Source organism: Dama dama, chromosome 1 (assembly GCF_033118175.1).
Source record: "Dama dama isolate Ldn47 chromosome 1, ASM3311817v1, whole genome shotgun sequence".
NCBI classification, from domain to species: Eukaryota; Metazoa; Chordata; class Mammalia; order Artiodactyla; family Cervidae; genus Dama; species Dama dama.
In genome coordinates, this window is record NC_083681.1 from 82257591 (window position 1) to 82271512 (window position 13922).

Consider the following 13922-nt stretch of genomic DNA (forward strand, 5'->3'; position numbering starts at 1 on the left):
TTATTAGGTCTTGACTGTTTTCCTTTGTTTCTGCCTTTTCTCACTTCTCTGATTAAACTTGTTCTTTGGCTATAGTCTTTCTACAAACAAAAGGCAGGCAGAAGATACAGTGTGGAAGGACCATGGGGTTCTGTTACATTTCAAAGTCATGGCACTAAAAGAACCAACTTTACAAGATGAGATTGCATGGTAACCTAATAGGAGAAGCAGGTTATGGCTTCCTCTTTGTACACAGTCTTAATTTACCTTTTTAAAGTTGAGATATAATTGACATATAGCATCATATCAGGTGTACAACATAATGATTGGACACTGGTTTGAACTGCAAATTGATCACAAGACTAGCTAACATCCATTCCCACATGTAATTGCAATTTTTTTCCCTGTGATGAGGATTTTTAAGATCTGCTCACTTAGCAACTTTCAAATATGCAGTACAGGTTTATTAACTACAGTCATTATGCTATATGTTAATTTACTTTATAACCACAATTTTTACCTTCTGAATTATCTCATTCTTTTGACAACACTTTCGGTTCATAAGGGCTTCCCTGGTGGCTCAGATGGTGAAGTGTTTGCCTGCAATGTGGGAGACCTGGGTTCAATCCCTGAGTCGGGAAGATCCCCTGGAGAAGGAAATGGCAACCCACTCCAGTATTCTTGCCTGGAAAATTCCATGGATGGAGGAACCTGGTGGACTACAGTTCATGGGGTCGCAAAGAGTCAGACATGACTGAACAACTTCCCTGGTGCCTTGGTTCATAAATGGGCTCCTTGGCACTCCATAACAAACCTCAAAACTCCTCAATTCTAGATTTCTTGTTTCAGATGGAAACTGAAGTGAATTTCTTCACTTAGCCTCACTTTCTAAATCTTTTTAATGGAGTTAGTGATACCCACCCCTGAGGTTTTACAGAGTTGTTTGATTATGAAATAAGATGGAGCACGTGAAACCTCTGGCAAATCACTCAGTCTAAGAAAAGATTTCCCTTGTTATCAGGCAGTGCTATGCAAGGTCATCCTGACTGATGCACTGCAGCTACGTCACTGTGAAGGTAAAGGCCGCCAGCTCTGAGACCCTGAAGACCGCCTTGTGCTAAAATCAGTGAACAAGGCTGCCCTGAGCAGCGGGTTGCTCTCACTCTAGTGAGTTTGAATGAAGCCAGATTGGGATTTAAGGGTCTGGTGACTGATGTCTTGAAGGGGATTGTACTGGTGAGAAACTCTTAGGGAACAAGTTCTCTTGTAATAAATACATCCATAGCTCCATGCCTATTGAATATTTTAATTAAAATAATGCCTGTGGGGACCAAGTACTTAGGGAAACTACTAAGGAAAGTCATGGGGTGTAAGAGTTGTTATTTCTTCTCAAGTAAACCCATCTGTTCCCCCAAATAAAGAAACAATTATTTTAACATTCTTGGAAGCTGCTGACATGGACATTAGAGCAGGAAAAGGAACACAGGCTGGGGCATCGAACCAGTCACAAAGACCTCGGACAACATGACCTCCGTAAGTTCTGTGGGATTGTTTTCTTCCTTTCTCTTTGGAGATAAGTATTTCCTTCCTGCGTCTATTGTGCACCTTGAATTTGAAAGTCATAGGCTGACTAGAAGCAAAATCTAGCAAAAGGCAAGCATCCCAATTTTATGCTCACCCAACACTAATCTTGCTTCGCTTTTATGTATACTGTAAACCTTCAGATGAAATTTTATTTCTTGGTTTTCTTACAATCATATATGGGCTGAGTGGTTTTCCAAGTAATTTGTTTCTAAGAGATAAAGAGAGACCATACCTTCTCATTCTTACACTTAATAATACTGACATCTTCCACAAGTGACTCCAAAGCTTTCTGAAGGTGGAAGGAGAGAGTGTGATAAAAATTGCATGATGGACATCCATAAAAATAAACTCAAAATGGATTAAAGATCTAAATGTAAGACCAGAAACTATCAAACTACTAGAGAAAAACATAGGCAAACACTCTCTAACATAAATCACAGCAGGATCCTCTATGACCCACCTTCCAGAGTAATGGAAATAAAAGCAAACATAAACAAATGGGACCTAATGAAACTTAAAAGCTTTTGCACAATGAAGGAAACTATAAGCAAGGTGAAAAGACAGCCCTCAGATTGGGAGAAAATAATAGCAAATGAAGCAACTGACAAAGAATTAATCTCAAAAATATACAAGCAGCTCCTGCAGCTTAATTCCAGAAAAATAAAGACCCAATCAAAAAAAAAATGTCCCAAAGAGCTAAATGGACATTTCTCCAAAGAAGACATACAGATGGCTAACAAACACATGAAAAGATGCTCAACATCACTCATTATCAGAGAAATGCAAATCAAAACCACAATGTGGTACCATCTCATGCCGGTCAGAATGGTCGCTTTCAAAAAGACTACAAACAATAAAAGCTGGAGAGGGTGTGGAGAAAAGGGAACCCTCTTACACTGTTGGTGGGAATGCAAACTGGTACAGCCACTATGGAGATCAGTGTGGAGATTCCTTAAAAAACTAGAAATAGAACTGCCATATGACCCAGCAATACCACTTCTGGGCATACACACCGAGGAAACCAGATCTGAAAGAGACACGTGCACCCCAATGTTCATCGCAACACTGTTTATAATAACCAGGACATGGAAGCAACCTAGATGTCCATCAGCAGACGAATGGATAAGGAAGTTATGGTACACATACACCATGGAATGTTACACAGCTATAAAAAGAATACATTTGAATCAGTTCCAATCAGGTGTATGAAATTGGAGCCTATTATACAGAGTGAAGTAAGTCAGAAAGAAAAACACCAATACAGTATACTAACGCATATATATGGAATTTAGAAAGATGTAACGATGACCCTATATGCGAGACAACAAAAGAGACACAGATGTATAGAAAAGTTTTTTGGACTCTGGGAGAAGGCGAGGGTGGGATGATTTGAGAGAATAGCACTGAAACATGTGTATTACCATATGTGAAAGAGATCACCAGTCCAGGTCCGATGCATGAGACAGGGTGCTCAGGGCCGGTGCACTGGGATGACCCAGAGGGATGGGATGGGGAGGGAGGTGGGAGGGGGCTTCAGGATGGGGAACACACGTACACCCATGGCTGATTCACGTCAATGTATGGCAAGAACCACCACAATATTGCAAAATTATTAGCCTCCAATTAAAATAAATAAATAAATTTTTAAAATAAAACTAAAAGAAACCGACAAACTGTTCTCCGAAGAGGCTGCACCAGTCCGCCTTCCTGTTGGCAGTGAACGCGAGCTCCTGGTGCTCCGCGTCCTTAGTGGCGCTTGGGGCTGGCAGTTTCTGCACGTTGGCCATTCTAGAAGACGTGCGGTGTTATTTCATTGTTGTTCTAATGTGCATTTTCATGATGACCTAAAATGTGGAGAATAATTTAATTTTAAATCTTAATGGTTTGGGAATTTGAACAAGATTATGCCTAAGATGAGGAGGACTCTTCAGGGCTGGCCTCCTGATCATGAATTTGGTGCCTTCACACAGACCTTGTGCTTAGGAGGTCCTGCTCTGAGTTTAAAGCTCTGCTCTCGCCAACCTAAAACTATCATTCATTTTTAACAAGGGGCTCAGCATTTTAGTTTTTACATTGGTATCTGCAAAGTATGTAGGCAAAATGATTCTTCACACTTGAAATACTCCAGAGGGGCTTAGCACTTCACAAGGATAATTACTAGAAAATGAAGATTCTGGATCCTTTTCTCCAAAAGGAAAAACTGTCCCTAATGATAGGGACAGTTTGTTGCTGTGGTCTTTCATTTGGGCGTGTGTGTGTGTGTGTGTGTGTGTTAGTCATTCAGTCAAGTCTGACTCTTTGTGACCCCTTGGACTGTAACTCGCCAGGCTCCTCTGTCCATGAAATTCTACAGGCAATAATACTGGAGTGGGTAGCCATTCCTTTCTCCAGGGGATTTTCCTGACCCAGGGATAGAACCAATGTCTATTTGGTTCTGAGAGATATACATTTAACTATCTCTGTCATTCCTTAACAGGACATGCTGGCACATCAAGTCACACCACAGGAGCCCTCGATACTAGATTCAAGATCTAACATGAAAGCATATATATTTCATTCTTCCCATGTATGGGTCCACAGTTTTGAAATAAATATATATTTTTATATATTTTTATATGTGTTCTAAATCATTTAGCATGGAAAGAAATATTCACAAAAGAAAATATTACATAGGGAATTGATAAGTCAAAGAAATCCTTTTTAGAATCATTTAAATTGGCACAATTTTCATTTTAAGAGATATCTTTAAAACTATTATCATATCTCTGATCGATTCTTAGTGTTCTAATATTCCCAATTTAAAAGCTAGGCTAAGGTTTCCCTCTTGGCTCAGTGGTAAAGAATCTGCCTGCTAATTCGGGAGACGTGAATTTGATTCCTGGTCTGGGAAGATCCCAGCTCCAGGGCAAGTAAGCCCATGTGCCACAACTATTGATCCCGTGCTCTAGAGCTCGGGAAAGGCACCGACTGAGCCCAGCTACTGAAGCCCACGTGCCCCAGAGCCCATGCTCTGCACAAGAGAAGCCCATGCACCACAGCTAGAGAAACTCACACAGCAGTGGAGACCCAGCACACCAAAAAATAATAAAAAAATAAAAAATTTTTAAAAAACTAGGCTATGTTATTCTTAGAGATCCATAAGGACAGTCAAAGCAGCCTCTGTTTTGAGCCTGAATGGTGATCTGTCAGTTGGTGACCTGATTGTACATGGGAAGGAAGGAGCATAAAATGTGTCCTGAGATGAGCATCTGAAGACAGAGTCAAGCCTGACTGTAAAACTAAATGTTATTTTTACTTCAGTAAGTCAAAATATGCTTACATTACTATCTCCCTTGTCTTATACTCTGCAATGCTTTTTTCATTAAAATTATCACATGAAGATGTTACTCTGGGCAAAGAGCTGATAAAGGTGAAAATTGAGATAAAGATGCCCATTTGATGATGTTTATTATCACTGAACAAAGAATAAAATAAAAGCACCCAGTAATAACCTATAGCAAGGATGATTGGCATGAACATTAATTATTTAAATGAAATAGTTTCAAATAGAGTTTTTTTAAATAAAATGACATGCAAAATGACTATTTCTATTTAAAAATATACATGCTTATATTTAAGAATGTGTTATCAGACACCAAAACCATTGTTTCAAATTATAGTATTAAAAAAAAGGTGAATCTTATTTGTCTCTTGAACTCATTTTTCTGTCCACATATAGGTGTGTGCGTTGCACATGATTTGTATGAATAAGGTACATGTGAGCATGTACTTAAATATGCAGGTGAGCACATTTCATAAATGTGCTTATGAAAGTGTGGATGATCATGGAAACAAATACACAGTAAAAGTAATTAAAATGGAAATTTAAAAATATGAATTATAGGTTCATGATTGATTCTTCCAATGTTATTATTCCCGTGATCTCATTTTGTCAACACATTTGCTTTCTAGACTCAAAAAGAACTTGAGAAAAGACGTAAAAACATTTTTATAATTGTTGACATAACAAGTCAATATTTTCCTTAGCTTGGTATGACCTGTATGAAACCATACTGTTATTGTATATACATAATTAAAGTATATGTCTTATCGAAGATTTTGCCTTCCCCACAGCTATTTTAGGTTTATTTTATTTTACTTTTTTACTTTTTATTTTGTATTGCGCTATAGCAGATTAGCAATGTTGTGATGGTTTCAGATGAGCAGTGAAGGGACTCGGCCGTACACTACATGTATCCACTCTCCCCCACACTCCCCCTCCGTCCCGGCCGCCACGCGATACTGCGCAGAGTTCATGCGCCGACACAGTAGGCCCTTTCTCCAGTTTACATACAGCGGTGTGTGCATCTCCATCCCAAACCCCCTGATTATCCCTTCCCCCTCATTCTCACCCCCAGCAACCACAAGCTCATTCTCAAAGTCCCCACAGCCTTTGTTAAGGCACCCTTGACCTCTCTGTTCCTCAGGCTATAGATCGGCGGATTCAGCATGGGGATGACCACGGCGTAGAACACAGACGCCATTTTGTCTGTGTCCATGGAATGGCGGGAGCCGGGCTGGAGGTACATGAAGGCGCCTGCCCCACAGAAGATGGAGATGGCGGTGAGGTGGGAAGCGCAGGTGGAAAAGGCCTTCTGATGTCCTGATGAGCGCACCCTCAGAATGGTGACAAAGATAAACAGGTAAGAGACCAGGATGACCAGGACAGTACAGATGATATTGAAGCCTGCCAGAATAAAATATACCGTCTCACTTCCGTTGCTGTCTGAGCACGAGAGAGCCAGGACGGGAGTAACATCACAGAAAAAGTGATCAACCACATTGGATCTGCAGAAAGAGAGACTGAATGCATTCCAAGTGTGCATGGAGGCCTCGAGAAAGCCAAAGACATAGCAGCCTACGACCATCCAGGCGCACACTCTTGGTGTCATGATGGTGGTGTAATGGAGTGGCTTACACACCGCTGCATGACGGTCATAGGCCATTGAAGACAAGAGAAAAGTTTCCACAACAAGAAAGTCAACAAAAAAGAAAAACTGAGCGGCACAAGCATTGTAGGAAATGACCTTGTCTTCCATGAGGAATCCTGCCATCACTTTGGGAGTGACGGCTGTGGAGTAACCGAAGTCCACCAGAGAGAGGTGGCTGAGGAAGAAGTGCATGGGGGTGTGGAGACGAGAGTCCAGCAGGATCACGTGATCACCCCCAGGTTCCCAGTGAGAGTGAGGAGGTAGGTGAGAGTCAACACTAGAAAGAGTGGGATCTGCAGTTGTGGGTCATCAGTTATCCCGGCAAGAATGAACTCAGTCACGACTGTACTATTCTTCATGGGGGTTATCTATGCATTATGAAAATGCACTGTGTCAATGAGAAAAGAGGGTTCAGGCAGCAACTGAGCTCAGAACCAGAATTGCATTCAAGTTATGCTTTATATCTCAATTTTCTGAATTTAACATGGGCATAAGAACAAAGAAACTCATGCAAAATCACTGCAGAGATCTGTTAAAAAAGAAATTTGTTAGGGGACTTCCCTGGTGGTTCAGTGGTTAAGACTCCATGCTTCCAATGAAGGGGTGCAGGTTTGATCTCTGGTTGGGAATAAAGAGCTCGTATTCCACTTGGCATGGCCAAAAAAGAAAAGTAAATTAATTAATTAAAATTAGATTTGCTATCCTTCCATTCAGATTTTCAAACAGAATATTCATGCAATAAAATAGGTTGCTGTAATTTAATTCACTTCATTGTAGTTACCACTGTTGTATCAAGAGCAGTATTAATACAGATTTTAATATATCATGTTCAAGGCTTTGATAGTCTCACAGGTAATAGGATACATAGAATGAGTAATTCCCACGTAGTGGGGTACTGTAGAAACTCCTGTATAAGGAATAAAGACATCAGAGAGTACACTTACACTTTAAGTCCAGGCTAAGACTATCTGAGTGCAAATTCAATCTCCACCTTGTACGAAATGACTGGGTATTGCTTAATATCATTTGGCCATCATTTTAGTGATAATGCAAACTGGCATTGTAGGCATTTACGCATTATGACTGTGCTTAGTCGCTCAGGCCAGTCCGACATTTAGCGACCCCATGGACTGTAGCCCACCAGGCTCTTCTATCCATGGGGATTCTCCAGGCAAGAATACTGGAGTGGGTTGCCATACAGAATATGACTAGGACAGAGTTATTGGTCTATGCATTGATTACAGGCGTGAATGTTGTAATCGAGAAATTCCAGATAACTCTGAAACCAAACATCCTATATGTTCACTCATTCATTTGTCTTCTTTCCCCAAATCCTTTCACTTTCATATTCTGTCCATACTTTCCTCCAGTTTTTCAAATAACAGACTTCTTTTACTCAAGTCATGAACAGTGCAGCTATGCCAAGTAAGAACTGATTTATCCTCTGAGTCATCTTGTGTATTAACCAGGGTGTCTGAGCCTAAGTTTCTCCTGTAAAATGGAATAAAGAATACCACCTAGCACTTAACCAGATTCAATCAATATAGATATTCTTACTGTTAGAAGATAGTGACAGAATCTGTCTAGGGACCCAAAACGTCAATGAGGTTAAGGAAAACTTCCATTTGAGAATGAAGTGTGGGGTACTTTGTTTTCTTCCATTTCATTTTTCTTTGCATTAATCTCATTAATCTGTGCAGAAGTTAATGATGGCTTGGAGCAAGGTGATAGTGAGTGAAGTAGTGAAAATAATCTAGTTATCAGTGTGTTTTCAAAAGTAGAGTTTGCTGGATTTCCTGATATAGTCAGTGTAGGACATTAGAGGGAACAGTATTGATTCCTTTTTTTGTATAGTCCTAGAGGGAATGGTGTAGAAGAAGCAGATGTTTGAGAAAGAACAAGAAAGATTTCAGATTAGTCATGGTGAGTTTGAGATTTTTTAGGCCATCTAACTTAGAAGGGTTGCATAAACAATTGGACTTGTTGCATCAGATTTCATTAAATCAAAGTATATTGGCAATTGCTATGGTTTAACCTTCTCATATTACATGAAATCCACAAAACTAAATGACATCACTTAAGGAAAGAAATTGGAGAACAAAAAAATCAAGGTATGCTAATGTCACAAAGTCAAGATCATGGAACAATACAGCTCTAAAAGGGAAGAAGGAAAGAAAATTGTCACCACTGAGATGAGTGCTAGGGAAGCCCTGTCCCGGGACACAGTTTTCAGTTGGGTGAGTAGGTTGAAGGAACTTCCAGGGGAGAAGTTAAGCATATACTGGTTATGCTGATAACTGTAAATTCCAGAAGGAACAGTAGAGTGATTTCAGGATTCGGGCAGGAGTGGCTGCTGGGCTTAGAAAGAGGGATATGAAGAGACGTGGATATTATTTAATAAGGGTTAAGGGCTGACCTGAGATTCCTCAGTTTCATAATGAGTGATGCACTGATAAAAGGAATCATCTCAAAGTAGGCAATGATGACCAGGCTATGAGCCTGTGGGGTGAAAAGGGAGGATGAGGATCTTGATGGAAGCCTCCTGACCCCTGCTGTTGGTGTTAGGGAGGTCACTGGGAGGCATTAGTATCCAGAGAAGATACCGTCTTGTTTACTGTTTACCTAAGTCAATACTCATATATTAAGTAAGTAAGTGTTAGTCGCTCACTCATGACTGACTCTTTTTGACCCCGTGGACTGCAGCCCACCAGGCTCCTCTGACTATGGTATTTTCCAGGCAAGAATACTGGACTGGGTTGTCATTTCCTTCTCCAAGGGATCTTCCCAATCCAGGGATCGAACCCCGGTCTCCTGTACTGCAGGCAGATTCTTTACCAACTGAGCTACAAAGGAAGCCTATGTATTAGATGTCTGTAAATCAGGGGAGGGAGAATGTACTGGAAACATTTCATTTTATTTTTTTACCATTTCTCTTCTCAATAATGTGAAGGAGTATGTCTTAATTGGGCATTTTCCTACAAGGGAGACAAAATAGTTTCAGACACATTCTTGTGATAACATTAATCTACTGATGAGAATTATAAAAATCTTTGAATCATGTATTGACCTTTTAGCAGTCTTTCTTTAAAGATTTTTATGGATTGGATCAGCATATATTGGGTGTTCAGGACATAATTAAAAAGTGCAAAAGAAGCTATGTGCCCTCAATTACAATTCAAATTTATTCTTCAAAGAATAACAGGGGTTTCGAAACTCCCGTGACATCTTCAGCAACAACTCTTCTCTAGACAGCACCTTTCCGTTATAACCTACGGGGCTCCACTGATCACCTTGTTACTCGTATTTGTTTTATCCTAATTTAAGCTTCATCCACCATATGGATCATCTATACTGTATAAGCAGAGAAACTTAATGAATTAAACTATGAGAGTTAAAACTACTGAGCACTTTCTGTTTTCTGGACACCGTATTATACTGTGCATACCTACATTGAATCATCTCCCAATCATGTGAGATATTATTCCCGTTTCACATATGGGGAAACTGAAGCTCTCTGGCAAGGATTTACACGCTGAAGTCCGTAAAACTAGCAAGTAGCAGAGCTGATATTTGAAGTCATGTCAAAGCCTGAGTTCTTGATCACTAAAACATATTCTCCTAATATTTTATATGTAATCTAAACTCTCTATCCCAGCACTTGGCACAAAAAATTACTCATTATATTGGCTTATTCGTGAGTGAGATGATTTATTGAGTTCATCATTCACAGGCAGTGTAAGAGGTAAAAAGCTTAGCTTTGGGAATCAAACATACAATTAGCTAGTGGTAATTTGCTTAATACACTACCTTTCAGAATCCCAGTCAAGTGATAAGGACTATATCCACACAAGTATACAATCGAATTCCTCTCCCCTCTCTCCATAAAGAAAGAGAGAGAAAAAAAAATACTTCTACACCTAAAAGTTACATAAGTTTTGAGTAACCTCAATTAATAAGCCACATAGAGTGCTGGAATTTGTTCAGTTATTCATCCAACATTTATTCTCTGTCCAAGCACTGAGTAAGTGTTTACAATATATCCCATTGTATCCTAATTCTAAGGTGTAAAATGACAAAAGAATATATATATATATATATATTCCCTGATCAGAAAGTGTATAAGATGAAGATAGTTATATACAATGATCATTATTATGATATATTTTTATTCTTTATTCCCAGGAAGAGAGCATCATTTTTGTCCCTCTAGTCAGTGGGATGGTACCATGGTCTAATTTACAGTCTAGTTCACCAGGCAATATATCTAATAGTTAATAATTCTGGGTGCCTAATGCCAGCAAACTTCAGGATGATAACTGGGGGACTTCCCTAGTGATCCACTGGCTAAGATTCTGCACTGTCAACACAGGGGGCCCAGGCTTGATTCCCGGTTGGGGAATTAGATCCCACATGCTGCAAGTAAAAGTTCACATGCTACAAGGAAGAGTAAAGATCCTTGTGCTACAACTAAGACCTGGTGCTGTGAAATAAACAAAAATAAATATTTTTTAAAAAAGAATGAAAACTGTAATCCAGGTTCCCTCATTCTTGTAAATTCTTCTTTCTGATGTGATTTTTACACCTCTTCTTTCAGTGCATTTTTACAGCGGGTCTATTAGCCTGAACCCCCAACACTTACCACTCTCTATTCCTACTCTTTTCATAAATACTGTCACGTGCTCTACAGATTTTAATAAATTTTCCAGTTGAGATGCAAAGACATTGGGATTAGCCAATGGAGTTAAAATTACCAATTACCATACCCTAAAAGAGGAAATTTTTAAATGCTGAAGGTTTAACTACTTGTTTAAATTCTACATGGTCAAGCATGGGGAGGCAGAGACTCAGGACCCTCTTGTTTCTTTTGTTTTTTAAAAAAGATAAATGAATATCCTCCTTAAGAATTTCTATGGTGTTGGTGACACAGTCTCTTATTTAAAAATCACAGACACATAGTAACATTCCATTCAAAATGTTCAGCATTCAGTTATGAATAAATAGAGATGGAAACAGGTGCCTTGATGTATTTTTCTGGTTACCTCTGCCCTGAAAAAGTTATGCCGATTGCAGACTTAATTGGATGCTTCCCTGGTTCCCTGGACAATGAACAGGCAAATTTAACACTTTCACATGTGAGTCTCAAGTCAGAAATTCAGTCCATCAAAGAAAAGAAACATTCTACTGAAATGTTCTGAGTCTTTAACCAGAGGAAAAAGTTCTTCACAGTAAACAGAGATTTTGAAAAAAACAGAAAACTACTGAATGGCAGAAAAGTAGTTAACATGACTTGCACAGTAAGAGCTGCTGATCTGTCTTCTTCTTTTAAATAAATCACTTAATTTCCTTAAACCACTATATATTCATAGAAAATGGAGATATTAGAAAGGCACCCCCAAACAACACCCTCCCTGAAAGACTTCTGCTGTCATGAGAAAAAAAGAGAATCCTGTAGTGTCCTGAAAATGGTGATCATCACAACCAAAGTCATGATTATCTGCCCTGGTCATTATTGCAGGCTCCCTGTACCTCTCACTTTGGGTAAGGCCATCATATCTATTAGACAAGTACTGACAATCATTTGAATGAATGAATGGTCAAGGGGCTCTAGCACTTGGTCTGTTACCTATAATATAAGGCCAAATGGAGTGATTGGAAACTGGAAGAGAGAGAAAGTTACACACCCATGGACTTCTCAGGGGACAAAGCCCCCATGAGAGCAACAACAGGTCCTAACCTCACTACTGGAGAAGAAGTAATGAATGTGTCTATAGGAATCCAGCTCTGCTTGTTAAAGGAAATCATGAGTGTATTAACATAATGTGTATTAATTCTCTATGACCATCAAGTTACATCTGTATTTCTAGGGCCCAGTATTGACATAAACATGGGAGGATAGGGAGAGAGGTCTGCCATTAAGCCAAATGGATCCCAGAAAGAATTTCATGCCTTAATTCATCTTAAACGTTTGGACTATTGATTAGAATTATCATTCATTCAACTGTGTATTGGTCCCAAATGAGTTTAACCATAGTCCTAGCCTTGGGTGTTCATATCCATGCAAAAGAAACATGTGCTTAGTCTCATATGTATATGTTTATTGGAGAAGACAAACATGAAACAAACTCACAAGGAGGATATAAAATTATAAATAGAGCAGGTTCCCATATAAGATAAAAATCTACCTTACATTGACAGGCCAGAATGTTTTCTCAGGAGTATCAACACCTCAGCTAATACATAAAGGATGAATAGATGTACATGAGAAAAACTACACAAAGTGAAAAGCTATGGTAAGGATTCCAAGTTGTCAAAGAAGTTGTCAGAATCTAAATAAGGCAGAGGGATTGCCCATAGTTAGCAAGGCATGTTCCTTGGGAGTTTGTTTTCAGTGTCTTTCACAGAATAAAATTCACAAACAAATGCAAACAAACAAAAATGCTCATCCCAAATGTCAAAATTATCAGGAGGACAATTAAAATAAATTAATTAATTTAAAAACAAACCAAATTATCAGGTGGAATGATTGGTGTGGATCATAGGAAAAGCAAGGACAACTGGGTAAGAATAATTCAACTCTTGTCCTACATAAAGGAAAAACTGTTGGGATTGGTGATAAGTTTCAGATTGGAATACATTTTATTCTCACTAACTTAGGAATTTGTATAATTGTGCGCCAAGTCATACCCTATTTCTCAAGGAGGATCCATCATACTTAAAGTTATTCCCAACAGCTTATGAGTTTTAAAAGCCCCAGTAATTCCTAGGATTTACCTTACTATTTGGGAGTAATTTCCAGTGGTAATGTATGGATGTGAGAGTTGGACTATAAAGAAAGCTGAGCACTGAAGAACTGATGCTTTTGAACTGCGGTGTTGGAGAAGACTCTTGAGAGTCCCTTGGACTGCAAGGAGATCCAACCAGTCCATCCTAAAGGAGATCAGTCCTGGGTGTTCATTGGAAGGACTGATGTTGAAGCTGAAACTCCAATACTTTGGCCACCTCATGTGAAGAGCTGACTCATTGGAAAAGACCCTGATGCTGGGAGGGATTGGGGGCAGGAGGAGAAGGGGATGACAGAGGATGAGATGGTTGGATGGCATCACCGACTCGATGGGCATGAGTTTGCGTAAACTCCGGGAGTTGGTGATGGACAGGGAGGCCTGGCATGCTGCGATTCATGGGGTCGCAAAGAGTCAGACTGAACTGAACTGAGCGATTGAACTAAACTGAACTGAAGTGAACTGAATATCTACTCTATTAAGAAATGACTGAATAGAATTCTCATACACCAAAGTATTCAGACTGCACATATGTTTCAATAAATATTAGACTGACAATGTTTTGTGTTTATTGTTTTTGTCCTGGTAGAAACAGCTCTACTTTTATTAC

The 13922-nt window shown here is 39.4% G+C and overlaps 1 protein-coding gene and 1 pseudogene across 1 annotated transcript in view; both read right to left on the bottom strand.

Moving 5' to 3' along the window:
• Positions 1–13922, bottom strand: part of LOC133064251 (olfactory receptor 5B12-like) — a 93657-nt gene that overhangs the window by 31094 nt on the left and 48641 nt on the right. Inside the window, exon 3 of the mRNA XM_061154106.1 lies at positions 3234–3407. The gene's annotated coding sequence lies outside the window, so the exon portion shown is untranslated. The remainder of the gene's footprint in view (positions 1–3233; positions 3408–13922) is intronic.
• Positions 5931–6895, bottom strand: LOC133040452 (olfactory receptor 5B12-like; annotated as a pseudogene).